This window comes from Dipodomys ordii, unplaced genomic scaffold, assembly GCF_000151885.1.
Source record: "Dipodomys ordii isolate 6190 unplaced genomic scaffold, Dord_2.0 Scaffold138, whole genome shotgun sequence".
NCBI classification, from domain to species: Eukaryota; Metazoa; Chordata; class Mammalia; order Rodentia; family Heteromyidae; genus Dipodomys; species Dipodomys ordii.
This window is the reverse complement of record NW_012267354.1, coordinates 919,467-929,827: the sequence shown is the minus strand read 5'-3', so window position 1 is coordinate 929,827 and position 10,361 is coordinate 919,467. Positions and strand designations below refer to the sequence as shown.

General features: G+C 49.4%; 1 pseudogene; it reads right to left on the bottom strand.

Moving 5' to 3' along the window:
- Positions 1-421: 421 nt before the first annotated feature.
- Positions 422-10,361, bottom strand: part of LOC105996871 — an 11,355-nt pseudogene continuing 1,415 nt past the window's right edge.

The window sequence follows — 10,361 nt, the reverse complement described above, 5'->3', positions numbered from 1 at the left end:
TCTGAGTGCTGGTAGCTCCGCGGGGGACTTTAGAACCCGGAACCCCAGTGACACTGATTGGCTTCTCTAGAACCCCACAGCCAATAGCAGCGAGAGCTGGTAACGTGTCACCAGTGTCCTGGCAGAAGTGGCCTACACTGGTTTGAGAAGAAGTGAAACTGGGGAGACTGGGAATCCCCAGTGCTGAGCTTCCCCACCCAGAGCAGCTCTGGCTGTGAGAAGCTGAGATCTAGGCCCGGTCACCTGGGACTTTGTCCTGGTCCCTGTCCTCCTTCACCAGCACTCTGTCCCAACCTCTTATGGGTCTCTTGTCTCTACCTACAACACACCAAGCACAGCAAACATATGATTTTTGGACAGTTTCCAGGTTTTATATTCTGTCTCAAGTTTTACCCTTCATCCTTCAGTTATCAACCTGCTCTCATGACAGGAATTTGAAAAACAAGTCCATATCCACATTCTCCTTGTCAATAGGAAACTGAGAGGCTATAGCTGAAAGCAACCTTCAGTGAAGTCACATATGGGAATATCCAGCCCTTCTTCTGCTAGAGCAGCAGGTGGACGAGGAAAGAGACCCAGGCCAGTGTGGGGAGGGGTCCTGGTGCTCAGGACTGGGTGGGGCTCCTCAGTTCCTCACAGGATGACAGCAGTTGTGCTACTATTAGTAGAGCAATGGCAGATGGAGGCAGCAAAGATAAAAACCTAACAGGTATCTCTAAGATTCAGACACTTAGACCCAGTCCAAGCCAGGTGCAAAAAGAGAAGCCAGGAGCTCTTGATGTCCCAGGAGGGAGGACACAAGGCAGGAATAAGTTGTACATCTTTCAGTGCTAATACAGAATGGGATATAACATCATTGAAGGAAAAAAGAATTCATGAAATCAGGGGCTGGGAAGGTGGCTCAGTGGTAGAATGTTTGCCTTACATGCATCAGGCCTTGGGTTCAATTCCTCAGCACCACAGAAGCAGAAAAAGCTGGAAATGGTGCTGTGGCTCAAGTGGTAGAGCCCTCACCTTGAGGTGAAGAGCTGAAGGACAGTGCCCAGGCCCAGAGTTCAAGCCCCATGACTGACTAAATAAATAAATAAGTAAATATATTCATGAAGTCAGAGCAGTATAAGGTGTGACACTAAGCAGGGACCAAACATTCATTATGTCCCAATCCAGAGTTCTCATAGAACCATAAGAGAGTCTTCCATATCCCTTTTAGATCCCTTCTCCAGAGCCGCAGGATAATTGTCACCTTTTTAAGCTGTGAGAGAAGCTTTAGAACCCAGAGAGCTGTCTCTGCCTATGGCAGAAGAACCAAACAAGAGCTGGTCAGAGCCTACAAGAGACATGGCTAAAAGAAATTATGGGCCTGGTGCTGGTGGCTCATGCCTGTAATCCTAGCTACTCAGGGAAAGTAGCTCAGTGGTAGAGTGCTTGCCTTGCACGCATGAGGCCCTGGGTTCGATTCCTCAGCACCACATAAGCAGAAAAAGCCGGAAGTGGCACTGTGGCTCAAGTGGTAGAGCACTAGCCTTGAGCTGAAGAGCTGAGGGTCAGCGCCCAGGCCCAGAATTAGGCCCCACAACTGACCCAAAAAAAAAATCTTGATGCAGTTACTGAGCATTTAGAACTCAGGGGAAACCTACCTAGCTACTCAGGAGGCTTGAGATCTGAGGATTATGGCTCAAAGCCAGCCCGGGCAGGAAAGTCTGTGAGAGTCTATCTCCAATATAACCAGTAGAAAACCAGAAGTTGCACTGTGGCTCAAGTGGTTGAGTGCTAGCCTTGAGCTAAAGAGCTCAGAGTTCAAGCCCCATGACCGACAAAAAAAAAGAAATTATGGGGAGCCCTTGGGCTCCCAACTGTCTCAAGGGTCCCAGCGATTACTTCCTCCTTCCTCCTTCTTCCTTCTTTCCTTTATAGTCACTTGCAACCTAAGCATAGCTGCCTCTCTACCTGTGAGAAGAAAGCAATGTGTGAGGTCAGGTAGGGCCATGAACGCCTTCAGTTCTAGGCAAGTTTTCACAGACCAGTAAAAGATCAGTAGAGATGAGGAGAAGATCGAGGAAGGAAGAAAACCAATGGTCATCCTGGAAGTCTGACTTAGTAGAGGCCTTCCCTTATGGACTTGCACTGCTGGGCAACATGCCGTCATCACCACCATCAGGAGCATGATATGACCTTGGTTCCCATGTGATTTAACAAAAGAGGAGGAGTCAGCACCCCGGTCATCAGGCTTAGCATGGAAGGAGGCAAAGCACACTTAACTGGAGATATGAAAATACAAGTGGGACAAGAACTCGGACCTTGTTCCTACCTTCATTGTCCCTCGTTCCCATCACAACAGCCACCATAGCTCCAATGGCCATGGCTCCAAGGAGAACCAGGCCAGTGACAATTCCTAGGATGGAGACAATGGTTTGAAAGGGTAGATCTAGGGGAGAGGTAAGGGATGGGCAGGCGAGAAGGTCCTGACCACCACCTCTCAGATCAGACCCTGCTGAGGGTCTCCAGATGGGCTCCTCCTTTCCACAGTTCTGTGCCCACATCCTCTCCTTACCCCATGTTAAGGTGAGGAGCGCAGGCAGCCCCTCATGCTGGGTGTGGCATGTGTATCTCTGCTCCTCACCAAAAGACACCACCCCAGCTGCCTACTTCTGGAAGGTTCCATCTCCTGCAGGCCTGGTCTCTACCTGTTCCATGTCCTGGGTCTGGTCCTTCCTATCTCTCAGTCAGGTGAGGGTGATGTCTGATGGGTAGAAGCATAAGGCCCAGCACCCCGAGATGACCTCATGGTTGGGGGGGGGAGGTCATGTGTGTCTCTGGGCCATCTGGGGAGGGAGGGGGAAATCCAGATACTTCAGTAGCTCATTGTCTCCTATGAGCTATTATTGAAGCAGCACCATGTGTGACCAGCCTGAGACTGGACTGGACAATAGGGTTGAAGAGGGATTGTAACGTCCAGGTTTTGATAATCTATTCCCTGTTAAGGTATTGAATGGGGTTGAGACAGGTCAGAGGATCCAGGTATCTTAGAGGAACTTCCTGGCTCTGTCCTGTGTAGAGTTAAGACTCACAAAAGCTGCAGTCTCCACAGATGCCAAGGTTTCTGCCAGAGTCAGGGGGGCCTGTGCTGGCCAGTCATTTCAGGCAGTATCTTCCCCTCCATGTCTTGTCCTGAGATCAGGGCCAAGTGTCAGAGTCACTCTCTGATGGAGAAACTAGAAAGTCAGGAAGATTCGATTCCCCGGTAGGCCCAAGGAAAGTAGTGTCCTAAGGTTGGTCCTAGTTTCTCTTTCTTTCTTTCTTTCTTTCTCTCTCTCTCTCTTTCTTTCTTCTGTTTGTGGGGCCTGAACTCTGGGCCTGGGCACTGTCCCTCAGCTCTTCAACTTGAGCTCTACCACTTGAGGCACAGCACCACTTCTGGCCTTTTCTGTTTATGTGGTGCTGAGGAATCGAACCCAGGGTCTCCTGTATGCAAGTCAAGCACTCTACCACTGAGCCACCTATTTTCTTCCCCTGATGGGAGGAGAGGATTTGAAGATCTGCAGAAGATGGAGGCTCACAAGAGAGCCTCAGCCACCCTCCAGGTGTCTGAGCAGCTACTCCAGGCCCTCCAGCTCTCTGCCACGGTGGCTGGCTCCAGCTTGTGCCTGGTGATCTGAGCGGCCACGTCGGCCGTGCTCTGGGAGCTCAAGTCCTGGTTCAGCGAGATGGAATCCTGGGCGTCGCGGGCGCGCAGACGGTACCCTGGGAGGAGGCACCCGGGCCCCAAGTCACAGCAGACCTGTGCGGGAGAGGAGGCCTGGCTTGCTTCCTCGCCGTCGGGCCCGCCCTCCTGGCCCCGCCCCTCCCGGGACCCACTGAAAAGCAAACTTCGCCGCAGCCGCAATCCTCGCCGCTCCCCTGGACCCTGCAATTGGAGGTTAGTCTTGGATTTGGGGTCCCGGGGGATTCATACCCGTCCTTGGGAAAGGCAGAGGGGTCGTGACCTCCGATCCGGCCTGAGGTCGCTCGGGACCACGTTGCGGGCGGTGACTTGGGCCGCGCGCGCGCCTCCCGCTGCACCCTGACCCTGCACGCCCCCCTCTTCGCTCCTCCCACAGAGGTCCTTTCTCTCCTAACCCTCCCGCACTCCCGGCCCAGGTCCGGGTCACTGCCACGGCCATGACCCCTGTCCTGAGAATCTGGAATTGTGGCGGCGCTGATGGGTTCCGCTAATAGCAGCGAGAGCTGGGGCCGCGTCACCAGTGTCCGGGCAGAAGTCATCGACACAGGTTGGAGAAGAAGTGAAACTGGGAGACCGGGAATCCCCAGTGCTGAGCTTCCCCACCCAGAGCCGCTCTGGCTCTGAGACGCTGAGATCTAGGCTCAGGCACCTGGGGCTTGTCCTGATCCCTGTCCTCCCGCACCAGCACAAAAACTCTGCCCCAGACTTTCCTGGATTCCTGGTCTGGGGACCAAGTCAGAGGTTCTCAGAGGGTTTGGTTCTAGGAGCTCTGCACACTCACACATTCGTGTGGGTTGTGCCTGTCAATATTCACTATGTTCGACATGAACCCTTCTTTAAAAATTCTTATTTAGGGGACTGGGAAGGTGGCTCAGTGGCAGAGCGGTTGCCTTGCATGCCTGACGTCCTGAGTTCGATTCCTCAGCACCACATAAGCAGAAAAAAAAATCCGTAAGTGGTGCTGTGGCTCAAGTTGTTGAGCGCTATCCTCGAGCTGAAGAGTTGAGGGACAGCACCCAGGCCTAGAGTTCAGGCCTACGACTGGACCCCCCCAAAAATGTAGAATATTAATAGTTACATGTTAAAAGAAATAACAATTTTGGTTTCTTTGGTTTTGGGTGCTTTTGTTTTTGGTTTTGTATTCGTGTGATGGTTGTTTTTTCTTTCCTTCTTTCTTTGTGCTGGCCCTGGGGCTTGAACTCAGGGCTTGGGTGCTGTCCTTGAGCTTTTGTCCTCAAGGTTAGCACTCAAGCACTTGAACCACAGCCTCAGCTCCACTTTCTGCTGTTGGGAGCATTGACTGGAGATAAGTCTCACAGACTGCAGGGTGTCACCTGTAATCCCAGCTACTCAAGAGGCTGAGATCTGAGGATCAAGGTTCCAAGCCAGCCCAAGCAGGAAAGTCCAGGAGACTCATAAATAAACCATTCAGAAAACTGGAAGGGGCGCTGTAGCTCAAGAGGTAGAGCACTTGCCTTGAGCTGAAGAGCTGAGGGACAGCGCCCAGGCCCAGAGTTCAAGCCCCATGACTGACCAAAAAAAAAAAAAAAAAGAATCTCACAGACTTCCCTGCCAGGGCTGGCTTTGAATCATAATCCTCAATTCTCAGTCTTAGGTGCAGTTTTTGAGACAAGGTGTAGCTCTATAGCTTCGGCTGGCTTTGAACTTTGGATTCAAACTCCCATGTATTGGAATTAAAGGTGTATGCTATCATGCCTGGCTTGAAAATAAGTTTTATTTTACTTTATTTTAGTTTGCTGGTACCAGGACTTAAACTCAGGGCCTCATGCTCTTGATTAGATTATTTGCTCAAGACTGGTGCTCTACCACTTGAGCCACAGCTCCACTTCAGACTTTTTACTGGTTAATTGGAGATGAGTCTCTCAAATTGTGTGTGCATGGGTGGTGTGTGTGTGTGTGTGTGTGTGTGTTGGTTCTGGAGCTTGAACTCAGGGCCTGGGTGCTGTTCCTGAACTTTTTCTGCTCAAGGTTGGTGCTCTACCACTTGAGCCATAGCTCCTCTTCTCATTTTTTTTATTTTTATTTTTTGCTAGTTAATTGGGGATGAGAGTCTGATGTACTTTCCTGCTCTTGCTGACTTTAAATTGAGATCCTTAGATCTCAGCCTCCTGGATAGCTAGGATTACAGGTGTGAGGCACCATCCTCTCAGTGTTTTTCTTTTCAGTGACCTTTGTTATGTGCTGTGTATGTGTGTCTGTCTGTGTGTGTGTGTGTAAAAGAGAGAGAGAGGAAGAGAGAGAATGAGAGAGAGAGAGAATCCTGGGGCTTGAACTCAGGGCCTAAGAGCTGTCCCTAAGCTTGTTTTGCTTAAGGCTGTTACTCTGCCCACTTTGCCCCCACAGTGCCATTTCTGACTTTTTGGTAGGTAATTGGAGATACACTGACTTTCCTGCTTGGGATTGTTTTCAGCTAAGATCTCAGTCTTCTGAGTAGGATTACAGGCAAGAGCCCCCAATGCCCAGCGTCCTGCTGTTAATTGGACCCCAGAGTAGAACAGAGTACATTGAAAGTGCATTCTGTGGCCTCTATTTGTCTGTGTGCTGCATGTTACAGACAACTGTAAGATGCATACAGAAATGAGTGCAAACTCCTACTCACTTAGTCCATCTAGAGTTTGGACATTAGGCACTCCACCCCCTAGCCTTTTTGCTTTAGTTATTTTTTGGACAGCATCTCCCACTGTTGCCCTTGGTAGGTCTCTGACCACATCCTGTGTGTTTCCTCCACCATAGCTTGGTGTGGTATGTACCACCCTATCAAGCTTGTTAGTGAGATAGGGGAGGGGAGTCTTGCTTTTTCACCTGGGGTTGGCCTCAAACCCCACCTCTCCAGAAGCTAGGATTACAGGCACAAACCACCAGTCCAGGTGTCTAAAAACCTTGATCATCAGGTGTACTGAGTACCAAACATTATGTGGCTGTAAGGCTATAGCAGAAACCTGGTGATAGCCACCTAGGGAAAAATACAGGTAACCACAGGTGTTTTGTTTCGTTTTGTTTTGGTAGGTGCTGTGCCTTGAGCTCAGGCCAAGGCACTGTCCTTGAGCTCTTTTGGCCCAAGGCTAGAGCTCTACCACTTTGATCCACAACTCCATATCTGGCTTTTTGGTGGTAAATTGGAGATAAAGAGTCTCATGGAATTTCCTGCTTGGGCTGACTTTGAACCTCGATCCTCAGATCTCAGACTCCTTAGTAGCTAGTATTACAGGTGTGAGTCACCAACACCCAGCACAACAGCTTTAGGTGGTCAAAACCCAAGCTCTGGGATAGTTACAAGCTTATCTCCTTTTCCATTATAAGGATTTTGTGGGTCTCTGAACTATGGAGAGGATGGCTCACTGTCTTGTAGGGTGATACAGTAAATGGCAACTTGCTCTAAAATGGAATTTGTCTACCAGGATTTGGGGGAGATGTCATAACATCCTTCACTTAAATTCAGGTGCCACAATGTGCTAGACACAGATCTAATCTCATGTTGTTGTACCATGAAGTGAAATCTATTGGGTTTTTTTCCCCCTCCTTCTAAGATCTACCTTCAGTCCCTGTGCTCTTTTTAGGTTAGAAATGTCAAACCAACCAGCCTTGTCAGGAGACAGAGATGTGTTTTCCTTTCATGAAGGAGAAAAGTCCACTTTCTCCTATGTCATGATATTTGGATAGTGCAGGTTTTATGCGTCACATGACCGTGTGTCAACCTCTGACCAGGACATGGTGACACACAGACTGGGACTGTGCAGACACATGTGGCAAGGGTGGCTTGCAGGGCAGCAGTGAGGCTGCCCAGTCTCCAGGAGTGGCACATGCCTGTGATCTAAGCACTTAGGAAGGATCACAAATTCAAGAAAGAACAGCTTGAGCTACATAGAGAGATTGTCTAAAAGTACTACTACTACTAATAATAACCCCATGAATTTGGATTGTAGTCAGAGCTGAGATTAGTAGCTATGGGCAGAGGGGAGGGCAGGTAAGTGGACAACTTAGAAACTAAACAGGTGTTTGTCTCAAATGAGAAAGTATGAGATCCTTCCTCTTTGCTATTCCCATAGTCAGCCTCATTTGAAAAAATATTGGGAAAATGACAGAAAATCCCACTGAAGAAACAATGGTTGAAGGAGCAAAAGCTACTTAGGTAGAAAAACTCAGGGCTGGGAAGGTGACTCAGTGGTAGAGCACTTGCCTTGCATGCCTGAGGCCCTGGGTTCGATTCCCCAGCACCACATAAACAAAAAGAAAAAAGCCAGAAGTGGAGCTAAGGCTCAAGTGGTAGAGCGCTAGCCTTGAGCTGAAGAGCTGAGGGACAGTGCCCAGGCCCAGAGTTCAGGCCCCACAACCGGACCCCCCCCCAAAAAAAGAAAAACTCATTTCTCCATACCATAGTGGTGAAGGTCCCCATGGACAAAGGAGACAATGACAGGAAAAACACCTCCCTCTAGGAGATGGGACATGCCCAGAGGGAAATGACAGCAGAATCCATACAAAATAACAAGAACAGGCATGATTCTTTATAAAAATATAAAATAAAAAGGATGGACTAGGGGCTGGGAATGTGGTTTAGTGGTAGAGTGCTTGCCTAACATGCATGAAGCCCTGGGTTCAATTCCTCAGTACCATATACACAGAAAAAGCTGGAAGTTGTGCTGTGGCTCAAGTGGTAGAGTGCTAGCCTTGAGCAAAAGAAGCTCAGGGACTGTGCCCAAAGCCCTGAGTTCAAACCCCTGGACTGGCTAAAAAATGAAAAAAAGTAAAAAAAAATGGATGGACTAAACAGCCCTGGCTGCCCCCAGTACTGGATTTAGAACCAGGACATGGACACAGCTGAGTCCATGTAGTCTAAGGTCCTGGTAGGTCAATGTTCTACTGAAAGAATGGGACTAAAAAGCAGCTGAGAAGCAACCACATCACATCCCAGGATGGCCTGAGCCACAACTCTTCACAGCCCTGTCCTCAGTCAGCTGAACACAGCCTTCCCCCGTCCCCATGGACAAAACACTCAGCTCAGCAAACATGACGATTCTGGAAGCTTCTCAGGTTTTATGAATCATCCTGTGATTTCATTAACTCTTCAACCTCATCTCATGACAAGAATTGGAAGAATAAGTCCACATCCACACTCTCCCTGTCAATAGTGAAGCAAGAAGCTGCAGTAGAGAGCAACCGAATGTGAAGTCAGGGATGGGGATGCCCTGGCCTCGCCTCTGCTGGAGCAGCAGGTGGATGGGAAAGAGACCTGTGAGGAGGGGTCCCAGTGCTTGGGGCTGGGCTGGGCTCCTCATTTCCTCACAGGATGCTGATAGGATGCAGATGTCTGGGTACAGTCAGAGCCCATTGTAGAAAATGAAGCCAGCGGGCTCTTGAGGTCACAGAAGGAAGCAGGAGGGACCTGAATGTGTCTAATATGGCCCAGTCTTTCCACTGTGAAAGAAAATAATCATCATTCAGAGCAGTGACTGTACAGGGTGACACTCTGAGCAGCCTACCACACATTCAAATAGTCCAATCTAGAGTCCTCCTAACCAAGGAGTCTGCCCTCTGCCCCAACCCCTGTCCTACATCAGACCCTACAGAGCGTCACCTTTTTAAGTTGTAAGAGACATATCACAGACCTGGGCACTGTTCCTGCTTGAAGTAGAAAAAAGCAGAAGGTAGTCAGAGCCCATAGGATGTCAGGACAATGGAGTAGTTATGGGGAGGGTGAGCTCCCATGAGCTTCTGTCTATACTATCCCACAGTTATTCTGGATTCTTCTGAAGGGTTAAAGTACTTGTGGCAGTGACCATTTGTTGCTTGTTTCAGCTAGCAGAGCAGCACGTGGTGGTCCAAACACCTGTTTGTGAGCCTTTATAAGCTCTGCAAATCCTTAGCTCGGGGCTCTCCTCCTAGGCTCCCCTGTGTCGGAGTGTAGGACGAGGCCTGAGCTGCAGCCCATCTGAATAAAACCTTAAAACAGCTGTAAAGTCTGACTCTCGGTGGTCTTCTTGGTGGGGGTCCTGTGACCTGGGCACAACACTTTGACCCAACATACATGTTCTCAGCCTGAACATAACATAGCTGCCCTTATTTCCATCTGCGGGAAAAATCAATCTGTGAGAAACAAGGGCCATTGAAGTGTAGAGGAATTCCTTAGTCCTGAGCCCCAGGAGAGTGTCCAGAATTGTGACTGCAGACCTAGGAAAGATCCAGAAACATGAAGAAAGAAATATGCTTCCTTTCTGAGAGGTCTGTCTTCAGCAGGGACTTTCCCTCATCTCTCATTGCTGGAAATCAGCTCCCCATCACCACTGTCACAAGGGTGAAATTTTTTGTTTTTGTTTTTGGTCAGTCCTGGTGCTGGAACTCAGGACCTGGGCACTGTTCCTGAGCTTCTTTTGCTCAAGGCTAGCTAGCACTGTACCACTTGAGCCACAGCACTACTTACAGCTTTTTCTGTGTATGTGGTACTGCGGAACTGAACCCAGGGCTTCATGCATGCTAGGCAAGCACTCTACCAATAAGCCATATTCCCAGTCCAAGGGTGAATTTTTTTTTTTTTTTTTGCCGGTTGTAGACCTGAACTCTGGGCCTGGGAGCTGTCCCTCATCTCTTCAGCTCAAGGTGAGCGCTCTGCCGCTTGAGCCACAGC